Source organism: Sus scrofa, chromosome 7 (assembly GCF_054392235.1).
Source record: "Sus scrofa isolate SSC_HxYL_T2T_F1_AM1 chromosome 7, Sscrofa_HxYL_maternal_Yorkshire_Landrace_v2.0, whole genome shotgun sequence".
Taxonomy (NCBI): domain Eukaryota; kingdom Metazoa; phylum Chordata; class Mammalia; order Artiodactyla; family Suidae; genus Sus; species Sus scrofa.
In genome coordinates, this window is record NC_139389.1 from 61,366,886 (window position 1) to 61,391,656 (window position 24,771).

Here is a 24,771-nt window from a genome sequence, read left to right on the forward strand (position 1 = left end):
CTTAACTTTGACAAACCAGCATTTAGACTGGATTCTAAATAGACATAGACAATATTAACAGAAACATTTAGAAGGGAATAGGGGGGAACGCATTATCCCAATTCTACAGAAGGGAAATAAAGAAAACTTTTTTTCCTACAGTTTTTCCTTTTCTTATTTGGATCTTCACATTTCAAAACATAAACTAACAAGCAGACACCATGCTGTCCAGATGAGGATAAAGTCAGAGACCAGGGGATACATAGAGGGTACCTTAGATCTCAGGTTCAAAAGTAGTTAGTTGAGGCTTTCCAACGAGTGTGCCTGATTGTTTATTCCAGGGTAACCTCAGTCCCTGCAGACAGTAGATTCTATCAGGTTATTCAGACCATCTCTGGGGCCCAAAAACAGTTTGGCTGCAGAGAGAGGCTGGCAAACCTGACTGTAAGGCTTCACTGAGCCAGGCTGGCCTGCTTCTCCCAGCTCACCCTATCACATACTTACACATGGATTTATAGGAGCTTTACAATTTATAAAACTATTCCCACTCCAAAGAGAACACCAGTTGAGTGGCAGAACCAAGACTAATGCTCAGGTTCCCTTTTGCCTCCAAGGACCAAGCCATCCTTCCATTCAGGAACTCTGAGTTCCAATCAGAATTGGGAGGTCTGATTTCACATTTCAGATTTCCCAACATACTCATCTTCCCAAGGAGCTACTGTATATGGCACCAATTTTTCTTCAACTGGTATTGAGACATTCACTATAGCCCTTGCCATAATTATGACACAGCTTAGGGTGTTGTAAGACCAAGATTAGAAAATAATGTATTAGAACACTATTCTAGATTAGAAGTTCTTCCAACACCAAAAAGATTAAGAACTGTCAAAGCCCAAGAGATTCTAGGAAACCATTAAATTTAAGCTGCCAACTCTACAAGCAAGGAAATGAAAGCCTAGGGTGGTGAGGTAATCAAATGAGATAAAACTGAAAAGAGTTTTTATTACTGTGAAAGATTCTTGTTATTCCTGGCAAGGTGACTGGTCCTGCCTTAGCCTTCCTAGAGGGCCTGAAGTCTACTCACAATTACCTATTCAAATCCCTCCAGCAAACACAGGGTATAAGGTTTATTTACCCTTAGACTAGTGATTCTAGTTCTGGAAGGATATTAGAAACACCAGGGAGCAACCGCTGATGCCTAATCCCACCTCAGACCAATTAAATCAGAATCTTTAGGGGGTGGGGACAGGCATTTAAAAAACAAACAAACAAACAAAACCCAGGGCACTGATGTTATCTAGGATTGAGCACCCATGGCATGAGGAAGTTTCCAGGCCAGCAACTGAACCTAAGCCACAGCGGTGACAATGCCAAGTTCCTAACTGCTAGGCCACCAGGGAACTCTGAGAACTACTGTCTTTAAACCAATGTGGTCCAGGAACCACTGGCCTCAAAAATCACCCCAAAACCTTGTTAATAATAAAGACTTCTGGGCCTACCTGGAAACTGACTCAATAAGACTGAAGTGGGTCCTAGGAATCGGAAGCATGACAGTCCCCCAGTGGTTTGAGAACCACAGATCTCTGCTCCAATGGCTTTTATCACTGTGGCTTCCTATTTAAAATTGAAAATCTGTCTCCCCACCAAACCTACCTCCATCCCTGCTTTGTTTTGCTCCATAATGCTTTTCATCATCTCTCATACTTTATTATGTTTTACTTGTTTATCATCGATAAGCCCCCTACACACTAGACTACAAGCTCCGTGAAGCTAAGATTTTTGTTTATTTTGTTCCCTGTTATAGTCCCAGTGCCTATAGTGCCTGGCACAGAGTAGGCACTCAAATATTTATTCCAGGAATAAATACATCAGAAACACCAATCTCAAAACATACCAAAAGATCATAAAGAAGCTGATTATACCAAACCACTTCCCTACTGATCTCATCGTGGCAGAAGTCTTTTAAAAAATGGGCTAGAACCCTAACAAAACAGAAACATTTAGAAATAAGTATTTCCAGCCAATTAATCCAATCCAAATGGGTTTGTTAGTCAAAGATAATTTTGTTCTAAGAGGTAGATAAAACTATGGCAATAGAAAATGAAGTTGAGAAGTTCCCATTGTGGCACAACAGAAATGAATCCAACTAGTATCCATGAGGATATAGGTTCTATCCCTGGCCTTGTTCAGTGGGTTAAGGATCCAGTGTTGCCATGAGCTGTGGTGTAGGTCGCAGACACGGCTCGGATCCCAAGTTGCTATGACTGTGGCATAGGCTGGCAGCTGTAGCTCCAATTCAACCCCTAGCCTGGGAACTTCCATGTACCATAAGTGCTGCCCTAAAAAGGGAAAAAAAAAAAAAAAAAACCATGATGTTACGGGTTAGACTCCTGGCCTCGCTTAGTGGGTTAAGGATCCGGCGTTGCTGTGAGCTGTGGTGTAGGTCGCAGACACGGCTCGGATCTGGCATTCCTGTGGCTATGGTGCAGCAACAGCTCTAATTGGACCCCCCTGAGCCTGGGAACCTGCATGTGCTGCTGGTGCAGACCTTAAAAAAAAGGACAAAATACCAAAAAAAAAAAAAAAAAGAAGAAGAAGAAGAAGAAGAAGAAGAAAACCTGAGAACACTCACAGTTACTCTTGGACAGAGACATCTCCAGAAGACCAGACAGAACAGACGGGCTCCCACCCTGGGTTACAGTGGGTGAGATGCAGGCCCAGCGGCAGGATACGACCGCACACTTCTCACCAGTTCCATCGACCTAATGAACCTAATGAATCTGGGGAGGCCCCTTCCTCTGTCCCTTGCTTCTACTTATCCCCACTTGCTTCTAAAACCATGGACAATACTTTAAGCTCTTTCAGAGTTTCCACAGTGGTTCAGAGGAAACTAAGACTAGTATGCAGGTTTGATCCCTGGCCTCACTCAGTGGGTTAAGGACCTGGCATTGCTGTGAGCTGTGGTGTAGGTCGCAGACAAGGCTCAGATACCTCGTTGCTGTGGCTGTGGTGTAGGCCAGCAGCTACAGCTCCAATTCGATCCCTAGCCTGGGAACTTCCATATGCCACGCGTGCAGCCCTAAAAAAGCAAAAATAAATAAATACTTTAAGCTCTTCCAAGTTGGGAGCACCGGAAACGTCTGTCAAGGCCACATGGCAGTTGGAGAGAATTCTGCTGCCAAGTCTCACTGATGTCATCTGTTCTGCTCCATGTCTCCATCCTCGTCCTTACTGCCTCTTTCCTCATCACCTTTCGTCTCTCCCTGCAGCCATCCTGTATGTCTCTCTAAGACCAATCTTCCCCAAACGTCCCTTTCATCAGTCATTCACTCTGCTTAAAAACCTAAAATAGTTTTATAGCCTAGCACATTAACTCCAACCCTCAGGCCAGGCTTTTGAGAACCTCCATAATCCAGGCCTAGACCAAGTCTACTAATTTTATATTTCATCTTTACCTGCTTCAAAGCACCAAGTCACTGCCTTCCCCTTCCTTCAACAGTATCAGTAAGAGAGATTAGATGGTAGAGATGGGAGGAGACCAGACCATATCTCCAACCTCTATTCCTACTGAACTCTCCACACCATCCCATCCACTCCCCCTACCCCAGCTTTTAGCCACACTGTCCATTCCCACTCAAGTTCCACAACATACACACTATACACATGCATGTATGCTCATTCATTCAATTGATAATATTAGTTGAGCACCTACTATGTGCTGGGCCTTATTCTAGTCACTGTTGATAACCACAGTGAACAGAACAAAGTTCCTCCCCACTCTGTGCTAACACCCCACTACGAGCTGGACAGACACACGCAAATTCACAATATGTCAGGTAGTTGTAGAGCCTTTATCAAAAGGAGTTCAACTGAAATCAAAAATTGGAATGACTACATTTTCAATTCTGAAGGAAGTGAGAGAGCAGACCATGTGATTGTGGGGGAGAAGCGATTTTTAGGCAGAGGGAAAAACAAGTAGACAACAGCCCTGAAGGAGGAAAGTATGTGGTGCATTCAAGGAACCCAAAGCAGAGTAGAGGGAGTCATGGGGGGCTGGGGGTGGGAAACAGATAGCAGAGAGCCACTATGAGGACTGACTTGCACCCTTAGATGGAGGCTACAGGAGGACTTGGGGTAGAGGTGTGACATGCTCCGACTTACACCATAAAAGATCGCTCCCCTCTGCCTACACACTCCAGCCATTTATCATCAAGTAGTAAAATGACTTCAACTCAGCCCAAACGCCACCTCTGCCTCAAAGCTCCCCATGACAAGTGCTAGGCCATGCTATACCTTATGCCCTAGCCAACAGGACCACTAGGGTGGCCTCAGCATTAGCAGTACCTGCCTGCAACAACTAATGTTCATCAAAGCTTCTTTTGCTTCCCTCAGCTCTCTCCTGTCATGCAGGAACATGTCCCTTCGGATATGTGTGCCCCCAAGTGCCTGCTTGGGTCCCAGTCTTTCTCTCAGTTGACTTAATTAATTCCTGGTAATTAAAGATACTGTTTGGTGGTGAAATGTTAAGAGACTGACCTCTCCCAGAGGGTATTAATATTTCAAAAGGGGGAGTTCCCATCGTGGCACAGTGGTTAACGAATCCGACTAGGAACCATGAGGTTGCGGGTTCGATCCCTGCCCTTGCTCAGTGGGTTAAGGATCCAGTGTTGCCATGAGCTGCGGTGTAGGTCGCAGACGTGGCTCGGATCCCTCGTTGCTGTGGCTCTGGCGTAGGCCGGTGGCTACAGCTCCGATTGGACCCCTAGCCTGGGAACCTCCATATGCCGAGGGATCGGCCCAAGAAATGGCAAAAAGACCAAAAAAAAAAAAAAAAATTTTCAAAAGGGGATTCTAAGTGGAAGTGCAAAGCCTTAAGATTCAGAGAAATGGAGCTATAATGGTGGAATGAAAGGCACTGGGGTTCATAGTTTGTGGGTAGGTAGTTAGCTTCTTCTAAAGAATACAGGTGCTTAGAAAAGCAGTGTCAAAGGGAGACAAGTGAAGTAATGAAAGTTGCGATTATATCATCGCCACCACCTCCCTCCTCCCAAATGGCCATTCAATCCATTTTGGGTACCAAAGAATGTTCCCCAGGGGTAACCCCAGCCATCTCAAAGGGGTGACCCATGTGAAGGTAACCACCACCCTCAGAAAGAAAAGCCCCCTTAAGACACTTCTGGTCTGGAAGCAACTTGTTCTCTAATTGCTTTCAGTGGGGGAACTCCTTGAGGGCAAAGTTCATCTCTCATGATCCTTTTATGCTCCACAGAGCATCGGCTCTGGGTTGGGCCCTGGGTGGGCCTTTCCTAGGCAACTGTAGATAATTGATCAATGTTGGCCCAGTTGCAAAAAAGCTACAAAAGACTTTTTTCTTTTTTTTTCTTCTTCTTTTTCTTTTTTTTTTCTTTCTTTTTTTTTTTTTTTTTTGCTATTTTAGGGCCACATCTGAGGCACACGGAGGTTCCCAGGCTAGGGATCTAATCAGAGCTGTAGCCACCAGCCTATACCACATGCTGGATCCACACCATGTCTGCAACCTACACCACATTTCACAGCAATGCTGGATCCTTAACCCACTGAGCGAGGCCAGGGATCGAACCTGTGTCCTCATGGATGCTAGTCGGGTTCATTAACCACTGAGCCTCAAAGGGAACTCCCAAAAGACTTTAAATAAAAGTAAACATTATAAGAATAACAGTAGTATTAATCACACACCTCATGTTTTTAAGGGCCTGAAGATTTATGGCCTTACTGAAGTCTCTGACAAGGAAGCAGTTTTTACAGCCTCGGCCAGTTCAGTTCAGGTCTGGAGAGTCTAACAAGGCAAAGGCAGAGAGCAGCTCTTACCCACACAGACCCGAGCCTCAGCTGGGCCAAGCCCCAGAAGAATCTGAACAGCTGCTCGCTGCCCACCCCTGGATTCCCTACTCCTCTGAAAATGCCAAAGCTCTGCCTCAGATGTGGTTTTCAGGCCCTGCAACTGCCCTGAGAGGCTTGCAGTTACAATGGACACCTACCTTCAAGTCCACCCTCTCTGGTCTCCCTTTGCCCTTTGGCTTGCTAAGCTACGGCTTCAACTTCAGGAACTGATTGGCAGATCGGAGTAGAATGCTGTAAACTGCAGCAAACCAGGGGAATAAATGTGGAACCAGAGCCCATTCCACTGGCTCACACTCAGCTCCAGCTTGCCAAGGGCAGTGTGGGCAAAATGTTCCTATGCCCAAAGACTAGATGGATATGAGGAAGAAGTAGCTCTCTGCCTTGCTCCCAGGATGGGCTTAACCTCCAGAAGGAGGGAAATTCCAGGCATGTATGTGAGGCTTACACACTGGAACCCCTCTCTTCAGCATGTGTCAGTGTGTAGGAGTCTGGGCCCTATGGTCCATGTGCGGTATTTTTTTAGAGGCACTCCCCTCCTCCAAAAAAAAACAGAAGAAGCTAGAAGGCAATATACATTCTAGTCATCGGCTTCTCCCAGATGGGTGCAACCACGGCTCCCTGAATTCAGAAACTATCCCAGTCAGAGGTCCTAACTTAGATTCACCTATCTGGGAGAGCTGTTTCTACTGTGCATCTAACAAAGGCAGTGACCAAGGAGGGGTGGCTGGTTCCAATATCATACCTCTTCTACAGGGACATATTTCTGGGAAGTTTGAGTTTTTGCTTTAGAGTATTCAAAATTTGTGTCTAAAATTAAAAATAGGAGTTCCCACTGTGGCACAATGGAATCAGTAGCATCTCTGCAGCACCAGGATGCAGGTTCGATCCCCAGTAAGGCACAGTGGCTTAAAGGATCCAGCATCACCGCAGCTGTGGCATAGGTCACAATTGTGGCTAAGATCCAATCCCTGGTCAGGGAACTCCATTTGCCTCGGGACAACCAAAAAAAAGAAGAAGAAAAAAAAGATTTAGCGTTTGTTTTGGAAAAAGATAGAAAATTCAAAGGACAGGCAAAAATATAAAGAAAAAAGTAAAAATCACCACCTTGAATCCTACTGGTCAGAGGCAGGGAGAATGTACAGTCAACTCTATTCTTTTTTTTTTTTTTTTTTTTTTTGCCTTTTCTGGGGCTAGGGGTCAAATCGGAACTATAGCCGCCGGCCTACGCCATAGCCACAGCAATGCGGGATCCCAGCCGCATCTGCAACCTACACCACAGCTCACAGCAATGCTGGATCCTTAACCCACTGAGCAAGGCCAGGGATCGAACCCACAACCTCATGGTTCTTAGTCGGATTCATTAACCACTGCACCATGACGGGAACTCCCAGTAAACTCTGTTCTGCAGAGGAAGTAAACCTATTCTGAGTAAAACCCAGGGTGCTCCTACTTCTATGCATAAGCCAGATGGATTTGGTCTTGCAGAAAACTCTTAATGCCACCCCTGAACTACTCAAAAAATTTTCAGGTGCTCCAATAATTCTTGAGCTCACAAACGGACATAACAAAGTCATAGACTCCCTGCCCCACATACACACTGACTCAAGACCAGGAGTTCATCTGTTTAGCAGACATACTCCTTTTTTTCACTCAGCATTGCAGCAGTCTTTCTATAGATATCATCATCCTCTTCATCTCCTGGAGAGTGTAAATCATCTCCTGGAGAGAAAGGGGGACACTATTACCTCTCAATACAACACCTTTGGAATCTGAAATGGAGAAAGTAAAGGACTTAACCCAAGTCCACAGTGAAAAGAGGACAGCTTTTCTCTAAGAGCTGAAGGATTTGAGGAATGACTGAGGTGATAGCCCACTCAAAAGGGTTCAATAACTTTTCTTCCAGTCAAAGAAAGGATCAGATGTGTCATCTCAACATACACATAAGCACTTTCCACTGTCAAATGAATGCAAATGTTTAGCACTTTGATCCCTAAAAAACATTTCCCAATATTAATAAATTAGTTGTTCCCCCATGGTGCAGTGGGTTAAAAATCCGGGATTGCCACAGCTGTAACACAGGTCACAGCTGCGGCTTGGATTTGATCCCAAGCCTGGGAACTTCCACATGCTATGGGTACAGCCAAAAAAATAATAATAAAAAATTAATGAGTATCCCATCCTACAGTTGCAGAGCATGAAGGGAGGGCAAGAGGAGTTCCCGTCATGGCGCAGTGGTTAACGAATCCGACTAGGAACCATGAGGTTGAGGGTTCGGTCCCTGCCCTTGCTCAGTGGGTTAACGATCCGGCGTTGCCGTGAGCTGTGGTGTAGGTTGCAGATGCGGCTCGGATCCTGCGTTGCTGTGGCTCTGGCGTAGGCTGGTGGCTACAGCTCTGATTAGACCCCTAGCCTGGGAACCTCCATATGCCGCGGAAGTGGCCCAAAGAAAGAGCAAGAAGACAAAAAAAAAAAAAAAAAAAAAAAAAAGGGAGGGCAAGAACACTGGACCAAGAGCCCACAAATGGAAACATACACAGACTGTGCACAGGCAACTGCTCTACCTCATAGACATCAACACTCAGACCTCTCTTCTATTCAGGATGTTCCTATTTTTGTAAGGAAAAAAAAAAAAAGGTAAAACAAACTTACATATAAAGATAGAGCTGGAGATAAAGGTCTAATAAAAACACTAAATACTAAAGTGTCAACAGTAGTAGCTCTAGGTTATAAGGTTTATCAGTTTTATTTCATCTGTATACCTATATATATATTCTACATTTTCTACATGCATGCTCTTTAGAGCTTTAAAGGAAAAATAATTAATCCACAATCTAGGTTGGTCTATTTGGATTTAATTTTTTGCTGTAGAAAAATACAGATTCAAAACTCTAGAGGGTTTACCACTGTTCCCAGTTTTGTGGAAGCAGAGGGAAATGTTAAGATGAAGCCCAGACCTCATGAAGATTCCAAGACAACAGAAAGCTCACCATGACAAAGCAGAGTAGAAAGCAAGAACTATTACCTTCCTTTATGACTCCAATGTGTAGAGAAGATGAAAATTCTAAACCAATCTCTCTTTCAAGTGCAACAAAAGCCACCACCCCCACCCCCAACCTCTCCAAGAGTTTACAGACCTCTGCTCTCAGAACATTTCCAGTGTATCTGTCCACAACCACCCCTTGGCCACAAAATTACTTACACTACTTGGGATCTGCGTACCTCCTCCAGTAACCCAATTCTAGGGAGCCCCCTTTTCTAATGTTTTATTTCTTTAAAAAAAAAAAAAAAGTTATTCCTCTTTTTCCTTAAGTTTCACGAACTTTCGCACTCAAATCAGACTCGTTCATTCCATCAATTAATAATCATTGTTAACTCACTGTAAGAGCTTGAGGAAAGATTATGTTAACAGAAAAGGTTAGTTTTCATGGGGCCTGAGAAAAACAAACAGGAATTGAGGAGCAAAAGTTTGTTAGTACATCCCAGCCCTGGCCAGAAATCCAAGGCTGGGGGTGGTGCACAGGACAAAAACATCTGTCATTCTGCAGTTTCATTTCTCATGGCTAGTTAATACCCTTAGTTTTTGTATCAGTCTCTTCCAAGTTTGGTTAGTCAGTCTCACTGGACCTAATCAGCTCTGAGTGCCCTACGAAACTGAATTTCAGGTTTGTGAAACTGAATACCAGGTCCTGAAGCACAGATATCCCACCAAAACAAAGTTATCCCCCAGAATGACACCTGTCTCCATTCCCTAGCAACACATATCATGTATTCTATGTACCTAATACTGATAGGTCCCTGTGACTTGCAGAATTAAACCCAAATTTGACCTGCCTTTCACAATCCCAACTCAGTTTCCCAGCCTCATCCTGAACAAACTAAGCCTCTCATGGCTCCATGCTTTCACACATAACTCTTTCCACATAGAATGCCTGTTGCCTAGTCTTACTTGCTTGTAAAACTCCTATTCTTCCTCTAAAGCCCATTTAGAAAGTCTCCTCTGCCCTGAAGCCTTCCCTACTTCCCCAGGCATTTAGTTTTTACTTCTCCCAACAGCTCTCTAACTACAGGGACTTTAGACAGCTTGGTAAATACATTGTAGCTCATTCTTCTAATTATCTGACCTCCCCTGGATACCTTGACCTTCTTGAGAGAAGGAATTCATATTGTATCCTTAAGTCCTAGCACAGCCTCAAGACTAAAGTGGGAAATCCATGTTGAAGGATCCATCACATGAAACATTGTCTATAGCTGTTTAGAGGAAAAGTGAGTCTTACAATATTCAAGAATTAAATTATGAATATATTTAATCTCATCCAAAATGACAACAGCACCGAAAGGCAGCATGGATATTTTAACTTTTTAAGTAATAACAGCAGCTAGCATTTGAGCTAATTTTTTTTTTTTTTTTTTTTTTTTTGGTCTTTTTAGGGTCGCACCGTGGCATACAGAAGTCCCCAGGCTAGGGGCTGAACCAGAGCCATAGTTGCCAGCCAAAGCCACAGCCACAGCAATACCAGATCTGAGCCTCGTCTTTGACCTACACCACAGCTTACACCACCACCAGATCCTTAACCTACTGAGGCTGGGGATGGAACTCGAGTCTTTATGGATACTAATCATGTTCATTACTGCTGAGCCACAAAAAGAACTCCTGAGCAATTAATTTTTCAAATTTTTTTTTACTATAGTTGATTTACAATGTTCCGTCAATTTCTGCTGTACAACAAAGTGACCCAACCATTGGGAGATATATATATATATATATTTTTTTTTTTTTTAATTTGATCAGCACAACAACTCTAGGAGGTACTTTTATTGCATTTAAGCTGGGAAAAGCTTGAGGCTTTTCCAAACAGGAAACTGAGGCACAACAGAGGCTAACTCAAAAGTCATTCAGTTAGCAATTGGCAGAAGCAAGATGCAAACTCAATAAATAGTCTGGCTCAAGAGCCACTGGGCTCTGGAATCAGAAAGATCTGGGTTTGAATCCAGATTATGTTACAAACATGGCTTTGGATAAGTCATCTAGCTCCTCTGAACTTGTATACATAAGTAAAGGGGGCAAGACAACTCTTTTCTAGTAGCAGAGAGGATTAGGTTAAATATGATAATGCCTGCAAAAGTCTTCTAAAATTGATTCTTTCACCTAATGGCAGTCCAGAAATGTTAATTCATTTTCCTTTCCCTTCCTAAAAGCTGGGCAAAATCGTCTGAGGAAAAGGATCCTCCCCAGACTGCTTGAGGCTTTTTCAGGCAGATCAAGTAGTTAGGCCATTCAACACAGAAAGCCTTACCATACCTGCTTATCTTGGTCCACACCAGAGTCCTCGAAAATGTAAATAACGTCATGTCACTCACTTAAACCCCTTCAAAGGTTCCTAATTACACTGGGAATACAATCCAAATTAAGGAGGGAAGGCATTCTGTCCCCAAGGCCCCAGTGATCTGACACACCTCTCCATAGACTTATCTCCTCTTTCTCCCTTTCCCCCCTACAGCCACACAGGCCTCTTTCACTTCCTCCAACTTGCCGAGCTCTGTGCTGCTCCACACATGGTTAACTCTTAACCCTCCTTCAAGTCTCAGCATAAATGTCACTTCCTCAAGGGAAGTCTTCCCTGAGCCCCCAACCCAAATAAAGGGCGACGTCTCTTACCACTCTTCACATTTCTTTCCTTGTACTCATCACAGTTTGAAATGATTAGTTCACTACTACCTTCAAAGTTTTATTCAAAAGACTTTCTTAGGAGGTCTTTCCAGGCCACTCGAATATAAATTCAGTCCTCACCCAACAACTCATAGCCTCCTTTCTTATTTTATTTTTCTCCTTAGCACTTATTAACAGACTATATTTTTATTACATATTTAATTTTATTGTCTCCCCCCACCCCAAGCCTCCAGGATGAAACTTCCACAAGGGCAGTTATTTTTGCTTGCTTTCTTCACAGTATCTAAAACAATGCCTGGCACATACTAGTTGACAAATATTTGTTGTTGAATGAAATTTCAAGATGATTTGCTTATTATTGGGCCTTCCCACAAGTCAATGAGCTCAATTAAGCTAAAACATGTCTTTTTGGTTTACCGCTGTACTCCCAAAACCTAGTCCAGTGCCTGGCACATAATAAGTGCTCAGTAAAATTTTGCTGAATGAATCAAAGCCACGACCAGTGGAAACATTGGAAAATGATCAAAATGTGTGTGCTAGCACCTTGCTTCCTGCTCTCTTTCACTGTGTAGTGTACCTATGAGTTTGAGGAAACAGATCCCTGAAATCCTACCAAGTACCCACCAGGCCAGGCATGTCCACATCCTGTATCCTTAGCCACACTCTACACACCAACAGATGCACCAGACAGCCCTTCCAGGAACACAGAGCTGAAGGCAAGTGGGCCAACCCTAAGCCAAATACCATCTTACCCCCAAGTCCCCTCCTCCAGTTCTATTCTAGACTAGTCCTGGGTGTTAGACATACTGCCCTGGGTGGGTCTGTGAATTTACTCCAATCCAGGCTTTTTAATGCCATCTCTGGCCTACGCAAAAGAAAAAATGGAGAAGAAAAAAAAAAAAAAAAAGTTAAAAATCCCTGAGCAGTTCTGATAATCCTGGGGTTCTCAGAAGCAGGCACACCTCAGGTCGTACAGACCCCTCCCCCTCACACGCGCTGATCCAAGGCCAGGAGGCCATCTGTCCAGCAGACGCTCCCCGTCCTCCCTCGGGTCACATTGAGCCTCCCCCTCAGGTTGGCAGGAAAAGCCCCTGCAGAGACAACCTCCACCCTGATCAACAGGCCTGGTCACTCCCTGGGCCCCCAACTCCGGGGCAGGAATACCTGTCTGCTCCCGATGAAACCTCCCCCGGGGTCAGAACTTGGGCGGGGGGGGGCGAAGGGGAACGGAGGGGCGCCAAAAAAGGTCGATCCCCCAAGTGTCTACTCCGGGACGGCGACAGCTCTTCGGGCGGCCCAGACGGTCCGACTGACAGGACGCCCCAGCGGGGGAAAGTGGCACCGTTATCCGTGCCCGGGCAGGGGGCCGTGGGCCGACGCCGAGGGCGGCCGCCCGTCCCGCGCCAGGAGGACAGCAGCATGCCCGCCCAGCCGGGTAGCGGCGGGTCGGGGCGGCGGAAGGGGCAGGCGGCCCGTCGGCCGGGGGCGGGGTGGGGTGGCGGCCGGGGCCCGCCAGGCGGCGGTCGGGGGAAGTGGCTGCCGCCTCGGGCGGCGAGCAGGGTCCGCCTGGCTGCAGGGCCGGGCCTCGGCGCGGGCGCGGGCTCGGCCCCGGCTCCGCTCAGCCCCGGCTCAGGCTAGGGCGGCCTCGGCGGCGGCCCCGGCCCACAAGCCCCGCCCGGCCCGGCCCGCGGGGGGCGCTTACCTGGCGGCGGCGGCGGCTGCAGGCCCCGGGCTCGGCCGCGCGCGTCCCCAGCGCCGGCTGCGGGAGCCACAACATGGCGACGGCGGTGGCGGGCGGGGCTGCGGCTCCGGGGGCGGAGCGGGGGCGGGAGCCGGCCTGGCGGCGGGACCTGGCTGGGGCCGCGGGGGGGTGGGGGGAGGCGGAAGGCGACTCGGACCTGGGCGCCCGGCCCAGGGCGGTGTGGCTGAGCGGCTGCCCCAGCCCCAGTCTGGGCCCGGCCTCTCGCCTCTTGCCTTCGGCCTCCCGCCTCCCGTCCCGGGCGGGCTGCGCGGCACCGACCCGACGGCGGCGGGCGGGGCAGGGGAGGCACGGGGAAGAAATAGAACCCCAACCTCGCGGACCCGGGCCCGGCCCGCGGGCTCGCCTGCCTCTCCTGCCCAGCAGAGCACCCGGAGCGGTACCGGCCCAGCGGCCGCTCTCCGCGACTTGGGCCTCTCGTCCTCTGACGCGCCTCCCGGGCAGGGCCGAGGTCGGGGCCGAGGTCTCCCACTAGAGGGCCACGATCTGCCTACGCGGCTGTGTCGCCCTAGCGGAGGGCGAGCGCCTCAGGAGCTGAGACGGCGTCCTCTTCCCTCAGATCTGGCACTAGTGGAGCCTAGTAGGCAGCTATGTGAAAGGTAGCAGAGGGGGCATGGGCCTGGCGCTTACTAGGTGCGCCCTCAATGTTGGGTCATTGCTATATCTAGAGACCTGCACGAAGGCCCGGAGGAATGGAGCCTCTGGAGGAACCGTGAGACCCGCGGTGAACAGAGTTGAAGGCCTGGCAACGGGTGCCTCCCAGGGTATAGACGGCGAGACCTCCGAGTTACAGGGGAAGCTAGGACTGTGCAAGGTGAGAACGGAGAGGTGGGCAGATGGCCCAGAAGGTGACCAGCAGGACCTTCCAAGAGCCCAGCGTACCTGGAGACAGGCGGAATTAAGGCAACAGCCAGGTGATAGTGTGAGAACCCAGAGATGAGGCCCTGGTGTCTGGCAGTGAGCACCCACTGCCAACCGTGGAGAAGTGCGTCTGAAGAACGGGGAAGGACAGGCCAATCTTCAAGAGGGGTGGAACTTTCAGCCCGGTCCGACTGTGGGCCAGACTCTAAGCTGAGCTGAGCTCTTGAGTAGGGAGTAAGTGGTAGTGAAGCGCTGAAGGCAGTAAAAAGGGTGGTGGTTCTTTCCCGAAGTTTGGCAGGGAGAGGGGAAGAAAAGCAGGCCTTATGTATAGCTCCAGGGGTAGTTGGAGCAGAGGAGAAAGGTGATTTTTTTTTTCTTTTAAATTGAGGAGGTGCACTCAAAAGAGCTGATAGGGGAGAATAAAAAGATGAGAGAGAATAATTAATGGTGCATGATCTCATAAAAGGAAAACGAGATGGGGGGGTGCTAAGAAATCTGAGAAGAGGCACACTTCTTCCAACCAGGTTTAAAGGATACACAAAGATAGAAATAAATATTTTAGGGTGGGGAGGTATGCATACTCAGCCAGGCATGTTCCCATGGTTCAGTGACCTGGATGACCCCCAAAGTCAACCATAATCCTGCTGGGGTCACTGCCCTTTAAAACTTACATGTAGTTGGCTCTGGGAAACCCAAGATCTCTGCCAATATTTCCAAAGATTCATGGGGGAACTTGGAGTTCTCTAAATAATCACTGGCCCCAATTGCCCTTTTAGGAAATTTGTCACTATACCTTGGATACCACTCCATTTATTTTATTAAGATTTAATTTTATATTTTTAATGTTCTAGTGGTCTTAAGGTTGTCTTTTCTGGATTTTTTTTTTTTTGGTCTTTTTGACATTTCTTAGGCCACTCCGGTGGCATATGGAGATTCCCAGGATAGGGGTCGAATTGGAGCTGTAGCCACCGGCCTACACCAGAGCCACAGCAACCCAGGATCCAAGCCATGTCTGTAACCTACACCACAGCTCACAGCAACACCAGATCCTTAACCCACTGAGTGAGGCCAGGGATCAAACCTGCAACCTCCTGGTTCCTAGTCAGATTCGATAACCACTGAGCCACAACAGGAACTCCAGTTGTTAGGGGTTTTTTACCTTTTTTTTGGCTTTTCTAGGGCCGCACTAGTGGCACATGGAGGTTCCCAGGCTAGGGATCTAATTGGACCTGTAGTTGCTGGCCTACACCACAGCTACAGCAACGTGGGATGTGAGCTGTGTCTGTGACGTATACCACAGCTCACGGCATCACCGGATCCTTAACACTACCTAGCAAGGCCGGGGATCAAACCCGCAACCTCATGGTTCCTAGTCGGATTTGTTCACCACTGAGCAACAATGGGAATTCCCTGTCTTTTCTGGATTTTTAAACCACTCCATTTGTATTTCCCCAAAAGACAGCACCATGCTTGTGAAAACAAGCAAAATGCCCAGTGTTATGTGATTGTTAAATTATAGTTCATCTGTAATCTTTTTGGCTTTTTTTGTTTGTTTTGCTTTTTTTTTTTTTTTTTTTTTTTTTAAGGGCTGCACCCAAGGCATATGGAAGTTCCCAGGCTAGGGGTAGAATTGGAGCTACAGCTGCCGGCCTACACCACAGCCACAGCAACTCAGGAGCTGAGCCATGTTTGTGACCTACAACACAGCTCATGGCAATGCTGGATCCCAGACCCACTAAGGGAAGCCAGGGATTGAACTCACATCCTCATGAATACTAGTCGGATTTGTTTCTGCTGTACCACAATGGGAACTCCTCATCTATAATCTTTAAAAATCATGTTGAAGAAAAATACTAATGACATGGGAAATACTTGTAATTAAAAAACACATTGTAGGGAGTTCCCATCATGGCTTAGCGGAAATGAATCTGACTAGCATCCATGAGGACACAGGTTCGATCCCTGGCCTTGCTCAGTGGGTTAAGGATCCAGAGTTGCCATGAGCTGTGGTGTAGGTCATAGATGCACCTCGGATCTGGTGTTGCTGTGGCTGTGGTGTAGGCCAGAGGCCGCAGCTCTGATTTGACCCCAAGTCTGGGAACCTCCATATGCCAGAGGTGCAGCCCTAAAATGACAAAAAAGAAAAAATTAATTGATTGATTAAATTAAAAGCACATTGTAAAAGGATATGATACCAGCCTATAATATAGAAACATACATAAATGTGTATCACACAGATTTTAAAATAGGATTTTTGGAGTTCCCTAGCGGCCTAGTGGGTTAAGGAAGTGTTAACCCACTAAGCAGTGTTGTCACTGCTGTGGCCCAAGAACTTCCGCATGTCAGCAGAAGTGCAGGAAAAAAAAAAAAAAAAAAAAAAACTTGAAATCAGGAAAAGTGATATTTTAAAGTATATTTTAATGTATTTTTAAAAGATATTTCTGGATTTCAAAAGAAAGGTATTAGAAATCAGAAAGGGAAATTGGAAATGGATCTTTGAAGGATGGGTAGGACTTTGGCAAGCAGAGATGGGCTAGTTGAGAAGGCTGCACTATGTGGAAGGAATGATCAAGAATACAGAATGAGAAGTTCAGCAAACACCAAGAGGTCTGTTTGGCTGGATCATAGGTTCATGTGGGAGAATGAATATAGGTGAATGCCTGGAAAGGTAAGGCAGGGGAATGGTCCTGAATGCCAAGCTGAACCCTTTGTAATTTTTAGGCTGGGAGAACCCCAGAGCTTGAACTGTGCAGGTGAAAAATTTTAAAGTAAATGTTGCTGTATCCTCTTCCTGAAGTTCTAGATCTTAGCCCTTCTACTTGAATGATATTTGGATATTTGATTGACTGGGGGTGCGGGGCAAAAATTTTTGCATTCCAGCTGTTTACAGAGTGAGAATTGGCCCTTGCTTCTCTAGTTATTCACTACTACAATTTTTATTCACAAGGCAGAAGTTTCAGAGAGCTAATAAACTAGCAACGAGTGAAAATGAAAGGAAGAATAAATGTGCACTTTAAACCAATGCTTTGCAAAAACTTTTTTTTAAATGCTCCTCTGAGGTTGGCTTTTTAAGATTCCACATATAAGTGAAATCATACAGTATTTGTCTTTCTCTGTCTGCTTTCATGTAGCATAATGTCCTCAAGATCCATCCATATTGCCAAAAATGGAATGATTTCCTTTTTTTTTTTTTTTTTTTTTTTTTTGGTTTGGTTTGGTTTGTTTTTTAGGACCGCACCCGAGGCATATGGAAGTTCCTAGGCTAGGGATTGAATGGGAGCTGCCACTGCTGGCCTATACCACAGCCACAGCAAAGTGGAATCCAAGCCTCATCTGTGAACTATACCACAGCTCATGGCAACGCCAAATCCTTAACCCATTGAGTAAGGCCAGGGATTGAACCCGAATCCTCACGGAGCCTAGTCGGGTTCTTAACCACTGAGTCATGAAGGGAACTCTGATTTCCTTTTTTATGACTGAATAATATTCTTTGCACTCTTTTTGACTGTGACCCTCCATAAGAAATATATTCCATGTCTCAACCCAGAATATACACACATGTACACAGAGACACAACTCTGAAACAAAAATTTCATAAAGTATTATCACTATTTTATGCAATGCATGCTGATATTTTCAACTTTATTATTTTTATTTCTTTTTTTTTTTTTGGACTTTTTGTCTTTTTTTTATTAGGGCCGCACCCATGGAACATGGAGGTTCCCAGGCTAGGGGTCCAATAAGAGCTGTAGTTGCCAGCCTATGCCAGAGCCATAGCAATTCGGGATCTGAGTCATGTCTGTGACCTATACCACAGCTCACGGCAACTGGATCCATAGCCTACTGAGCAATGCCAGGGATCAAACCCATGTCCTCATGGAGGCTAGTTGGGTTTGTTAACCACTGAGCCATGATGGGAACTCCATATTATTTTTATTTCTTTTTAAATACTGGTCATTTATCTTATGAACCATCATAGGGCTACAAAATGCCTTAAAGGACGCAGAACAAAGGCTAGACTATATTCTCTGCTATGTTTGCAGTTCTCATTTAAATAGCCATACAGGCAGTGACCTTAAGTTTGCCATGTTTACATGTCCCAGAAACCAAAAGGACTGGCAAGACTCAGATGTGGTGGGGGAGGGAATAGAAGGATTAGCAGGAGCCATGTTTGGGTTTCTCTTCCCTTCTCGGTAAATATTTCCTAATATCAGTGTTTCTCAGGAGCCATAAATGTTTTCTCCTTTGTCTAGTTTGAGATACACACTGAACTTCAAACAAGTCTAGACTACCACCTGCAGACTACTGGAGACAACTTTTTATTTGAATGAACAGAATCGTGGACTAAAATGAAAGAGAAAATAATGTATCGGGATTGTGGCAATACATAGAAGCCATGGGACAGGAAGTATTATTATCCCTTTCTGTAAAGGTTTGGAACCAGGGAAAAGATGAAAACGTCAACTTTATCACCAATAAAGCAGAGCTGAAAAATGTCTTGGATGATGACCAATAGGCTTTTAACTATTCTTTGAATTAAAATATTCTCCCCCCAAAAATTCAACCTCCACTTGGCAGAGACCTAGTAACTTGAACCATGTCTGGTTAAAGAATATTGTACTCTCTCTAAGGACAGGCAGACCCAAGTCAATTAGGAAGTCACTCCTGGAAGAACCAGGACAAATTCTCCTCTACCTGCCCTCCTCGGGGGGGAAAAAAAAATAGGGAATAAGGATTTAGCTCTGCCCAAACAATTTGGATCTGGCCCAGTAGTTGGTCAGTTAACTAGTAAAGTATATTAAAGCAGTGAATTATTAAAAGTGGCAAATAAAAACCTTAACATTTCAGAAGTTCCCTTCATGGCTCAGCGGTTAATGAACCCGACTAGTATCCAGGAGGATGCGGGTTTGATCCCTGGCCCTGCTCAGTGGATTGGGATCCAGCGTTGTCGTGAGCTGTGGTGTAGGTCACAGACGGGGCGGCTCAGATCCCATGTTGCTGTGGCCACTGTGTAGGCCAGCAGTTATAGCTCCGATTCAACTCCTAGCCTGGGAACATCCATATGCTGTGGGTGTGGCCCTAAAAAGGAAAAAAACCTTAATATTTCATTTTTCACTTCAAGTCTATAATGCCCACTTGCCAAGCTTTTTTTTTTTTTTTTTTTTTTTTTGGCTACAGCTACAGCCTATGGAATTCCCTGGCCAGGGATTGACCCCAGGTCACAGCAGCAGCCTGAGCCACAGCAGCAACAACACCAGATCCTTAACCCACTGTGCCATCAGGGAACTCCACTGCCAATCTTTTGATATGATAACAAATTTGAGCAAGAGTGGTGGTTAGAGCTCTTGATCTATCTTACATAATATATTTTCTATGCTTTCCAAGTTATTTCTTGAAAGTTGACTGAGGCCTTAAGACCTCTTGCAAAGCAACATAACTAGAGGCTCCTTCTCTTTTGGAGGGCCATGCGCACAATATGCAGAAATTCCCTGGGCCAAGGATTAAACCCAAACCACAGCAGTGACAACACTGAATCCTTAACCACTAGGCCACCAGGGAACTCCTAGAGGCTCCTTCTCTATCTTATTTTTATTTTTTGCTTTTCGGGGCCGAACCCTCGGCATATGGAGGTTTCCGGACTAGGGGGCCAATCAAAGCCTACTCCAGAGCCACAGCAACATCAGATCCGAGCCTCGTCTGTGAACTACATCACAGCTCAAGGCAACACCAGATCCTTAACCCACTGAGTGAGGCCAGTGATCAAACCCGCAATGTCATGGTTCCTAGTCGGATTCATTTCTGCTGCACCACAACGGGTGGCTCCCTCTTTAAAAAAAAAAAAGTTATTTGTAATTGTCTCACCCACATCTGGTTTGACAGTAATTTTCAACTGTCTTTAGCTCATATTTCCAAAGCATTCAACTGACATTTCATAGACACAACTCTTTCATGCTTATGTCTCATCAGTTTATGCAATTTTAATTAAATTAATTATACTCTGGCAAATAGCTATCATAAGCAGTTTTGGGACCAAACACAACAGACTCTTGTTAGATATCTAACTCAACTGGTAGGAAAAGGTGTGTGGATGTTGCAGAGATGGACTCACCAGTTCAAAGCATTCTGCAGGCACTGGCAGTAATCAATACATTTATTTGGAGGTAATGTAAAGTGTTGATTCCAGAGAGTCCATTAAAACAAGATGAGTTAGGAGTTTCCTAGTGGCCTAGTAGACTAAGGATCCAGATTGTCACTGCTTGGGTCACTGCTGTGGCACAGGTTCAGTTCCTGCCTGGGAACTTCTCCATGCCATGGGTATAGCCCCCCCCACACACACACACAAATGGGTTAATGCACGTACACTAGCATAACCAACTCTGGGTGCATATATCTTAACATTCCTCTTCTATCATGTATCCATTTTATAAATGTTTATTGATATTCAGGACAGTGCCAGGCACTATAACAAGCCCTGAAGAAGCACAGCTCACTGAAGAGGAAGAAATTGATATGGAAACAGGGTGAAGCAGCAGGATGGAAAAGGAGGAATTTTCAGGAGCAAATCCCTTTACCTTCTCTCTATTCGTTCCCCGCAAAATTGCTGTCTCTCCATTCCCATTAGCTAAAAAAAATGGCTTTAAATATCTTATGGCTATCACAGAGGTCTGATGGTAATCCCGCTTACTACATTAGCAACATACATATATGCCTCATGTACTTTCTGAGGCTAATGAGATGATGCAGTTGGTCCATTCAGAGAAAGCTGCAGCAATGGGAATTGGTATAATCCTCTTAAAAAGCAATTTGACAGTATTTCTGAAGAGCCTTAATAGAGATGTGACTCCCTTTTGACTCATCAATGCCACTCCTAGAAAATTTTCCTTAAGAAATAATCCTCCCCAAAAGAGAATGGCCACATGCACAATATTTACTATAACTTTACTTGTGATGAAAGTTTGAAACATATGAATGATTAACTTATTATATGCAACATTGTATAACTTTGAGTGCACATGGCATAAAAGAAGACATTTGATTATATATTAAATTTTAAAAGATATAATTTGCTCATCTTACTAAGAACAACTGAACTATTTGTTTTTTGTTTTTGTATGGCCGCACCTGAGGCACATAGAAATTCCCAGGCTAGGGGTCCAATAGGAGCTACAGCTGCTGGCCTACACCACAGCCACAATAATGCCAGATCTGAGCCAGAGCCACATCTGTGATCTACAATGTAGCTCATGGCAACGCTGGATCCTTAACTCACTGAGTGATGCTAGGGATTGAACCAGCATCCCCATGGATACTAGTTGGGTTCTTAACCCCTTGAGATATGACAAGAACTCTTATTATTATTATATTTCATCTTTTTTTGCTGCAAGGGCAGCATGCAGAAGTTCCTGGGCCAGGGATAGAACCCACACCACAGCAGCGACCTGAGCCACAACAGTGGCAACACTGGATTCTTAACCCACTGTGCCATATGGGATCCTCCTAAATTATATACTTCAAAAGGGTGAAATTTGTGAATCATATTCAATTTTTTTTTTGGAAAAGATACAGTTCTGTATTTTCACTTTTGTATCATCTAAGATCAGCAGAGAACAGATGGTCTTCTCAATATGTGTAACTGAAGAAAGTTAATGAAGGGACAGTATGCAAAGATATGCGCAGGGGTGAGGGAAACCAACAAGGGATAATGAAGCACCCCAGGGCTATTATCTGCTGAGAAGCTATTATCAACCATAGGCCTGAAGGGCAAAGAGATGGAAATAGTTGGTGTTCAGTGAGAGCTCTGGTTGGGAAAGTGGCTCCTCTCCCTCTCCTCTCTCTCCCTCTCCTGTGGTCCTGTGCTACCTCCCACTGGTTAAACCCAAGAGGAAGCCTAAGGGCAAATGAGCCCAGATGACACTGTCTTTCAAGGTCAGCCTCTGCAGAAGAATGGAGAGTAGATCTGAAGGCAGAATATCTAGCATATAACACATAACATATGTTGATGATCATATAACAATGTGAGAAGTATCCAAACATATGGTCAAGGGCCTTAAGAGAACCTGGAAAATCAGGGTTTCTAGAGATAAAAAGTGGAGAGTTAGACAACGGGTAGGATGGGTAAAGGGGTAGGAAAGATTAACTGAGGCTGAGGATGAGAGCCAGACACAGGAACAATTTACTGTTTGGTCAAATACTGAGCTGGGATCTGAGCCCTGGAAGTGATTAATAAGAGATACAGAGCTAATCAGACAGGAGCATTAGAAATTCTTCCTCTATTGGCTATTACCTGATATTTCTCCTTCCCAGCTAAACTTTATGTCTTCAACAAATAATTGTTTAGTACCTATTATGAGCCAGGAACTGTTAGGCCCTGGGGATTGAGAAGGGAATAAAATTAACTTAATATCCTTGCCCTTCTAGCATTTACATCCTGGTTAAGAGAAAGAGATGACAGAAAAGTAAATATGGCAAGGGCGATAAGTGCTATAAAGAAAGCACAGGGAGGGAGTTTCCATCTCGGTGCAGTGGTTAACGAATCCGACTAGGAACCATGAGGTTGTGGGTTCGATCCCTGGCCTCGCTCAGTGGGTAAAAGGATCAGGCATTGCTGGGAGCTGTGGTATAGGTTGCAGCCATGGCTCAGATCCCATGTTGTTGTGGCTCTGGCATAGACCAGTGACTACAGCTCTGATTAGACCCCTAGCCTGGGAATCTCCATATGCCATGGGTGTGACCCTAAAAAGCTAAATAAATAAATAAAAACAATTGAAATGTGTCCAGATGCCTAAGCAGACAGTCTGAGAGGAGTTACAAAGGGAAACTTGCCATATCAGATTTTGGAATATCTCATAGAACTAGAAAAAAAAAAAAAAAAAAAAGTTCCTGTTTGGGCTCAGCAGTAATGAACCTGACTAGTATCCATGAGGATGATGCAGGTTCCACCCCTGGCTGTGCTCAGTGCATTAAGTATCTGGCATTGCCAGGACCCCTAGCCTGGGAACCTCCATATGCCGTGAGTGCGGCCCTAAAAGGCAAAAAAAAAAAAAAAAAAAGCAAAAAAGAAAAGCACAGGGAGTTCCTGTTGTGTCTCAGTGGAAACAAATCTGACTAGCATCCATGAGATGCAGATTCGTTCCCTGGCCTCCCTCAGTGGATTAAGCCATGACCTGTAGTGTAGATCACAGAGGCGGCTTGGATCCCATGTGGCTGTGGCTGTGGCCGGCAGCTGCAGTTCTGATTCGACCCCTAGCCGGGGAACTTCCATACGCCACAGGTGCAGCCCTGAAAAGACAAAAAAAAGAAAAGAAAAGCACAGGAAAGCAGGGAAAGAAAATACTGCCCATTCCACCACTTTAAAAAGATCACATGTGGGAGTTCCCGTCGTGGCGCAGTGGTTAACGAATCCGACTAGGAACCATGAGGTTGCGGGTTTGGTCCCTGCCCTTGCTCAGTGGGTTAACGATCCGGCGTTGCCGTGACCTGTGGTGTAGGTCGCAGACGCGGCTCGGATCTGGCGTTGTTGTGGCCCTGGCGTAGGCTGGCAGCTGCAGCTCCGATTCGACCCCTAGCCTGGGAACCTCCATATGCCGCGGGAGCGGCCCAAGAAATGGCAAAAAGACAAAAAGACCAAAAAATAAAATAAAATAAAACTAAAAAGATCACATGTGAGTGCACATCAGAGCTCCTGAGCAAATCAGGACTTTGATATCTCTCACCTGGCCTAAGATCAATCAATCCTAATCGATCTTCCTGCCACGAGCACACTCCAAGCAGGTCTCTACTCTGCTGAACTGAGAATCTTTCTGAAACGAATCTTGTCAGTGCCCTGCTTTAAAAAGTACCCTCTGTGGCTCAGTGATAACAAACCCGACTAGTATCCATGAGGCTGCGGGTTCGATCCCTGGCCTCACTCAGTGGGTTAAGGATCCAGTACTGTGGTGAGCTGTGGTGTAGTTCGAAGACGTGGCTTATATCTGGCATTGCTGTGGCTGTGGCATAGGCTGGCAGTTTCAGCTCCAATTCAACTCCTAGCCTGGGAACTTCCACATGCAGCAAGTGCGGCCCTTAAAAAACAAAAACAAAAACAAAACAAAACAAAAGTATTCTCCTTGCTTATCTTATTTGCTTATCATGTGGAATAATGCCTAAACTCCTTATCATGGACCTTCTGGACCCATCGTTTGCCCATACCTCTCTCATTCTCCTTTTCTACCAGCCCTACTTGTCTGTAGTCTGTGGCCATGCTGCACTGTCCCTCATTTCTGTACCTTTGTCCATGCTGCTTTTTCCATTTGGAATATTCTCCCCACCTCTCCCAAGTTTGGCAATCTTCTCCTTATTCTTGTTGTGGCTCAGCAGGTTAAGAACCTGACTAGCATCCATGAGGATTCAGGTTCAATCTCCGGCCCTGCTCAATGGGTTAAAGGATCCAGCATTGTTGCAAGCTGTGTTGTAGGTCACAGATGTGGCTCAGATCTGGCATTGCTGCGGCTATGGTATAGGCTGCAGCTCCGATTCAACCCCTATCCTGAAAACTTCTACGTGCTATAGGTGTGGCCCTAAAAAGAAAAAAAAAGAAACTCATTAACTGTCACTTCTTCGGTCAAGCCTCCCTGCCCTTCCCTGG

The 24,771-nt window shown here is 45.6% G+C and overlaps 1 protein-coding gene across 8 annotated transcripts in view; it reads right to left on the bottom strand.

The window, feature by feature from the left end:
- ZNF592 (zinc finger protein 592) overlaps positions 1 to 13,711 on the bottom strand; it is a 59,982-nt gene extending 46,271 nt beyond the window's left edge. For 5 of the 8 annotated variants that reach the window (XR_014810386.1, XR_014810387.1, XM_084968461.1 and 2 more), the window contains exon 1: positions 13,230 to 13,711. The gene's annotated coding sequence lies outside the window, so the exon portion shown is untranslated. Of the gene's footprint in view, positions 1 to 12,691; positions 12,981 to 13,229 lie in introns of those variants that run through there. The other 3 variants (XR_014810389.1, XR_014810388.1, XM_084968462.1) reach the window with 2 other exon arrangements.
- Positions 13,712 to 24,771: the final 11,060 nt, after the last annotated feature.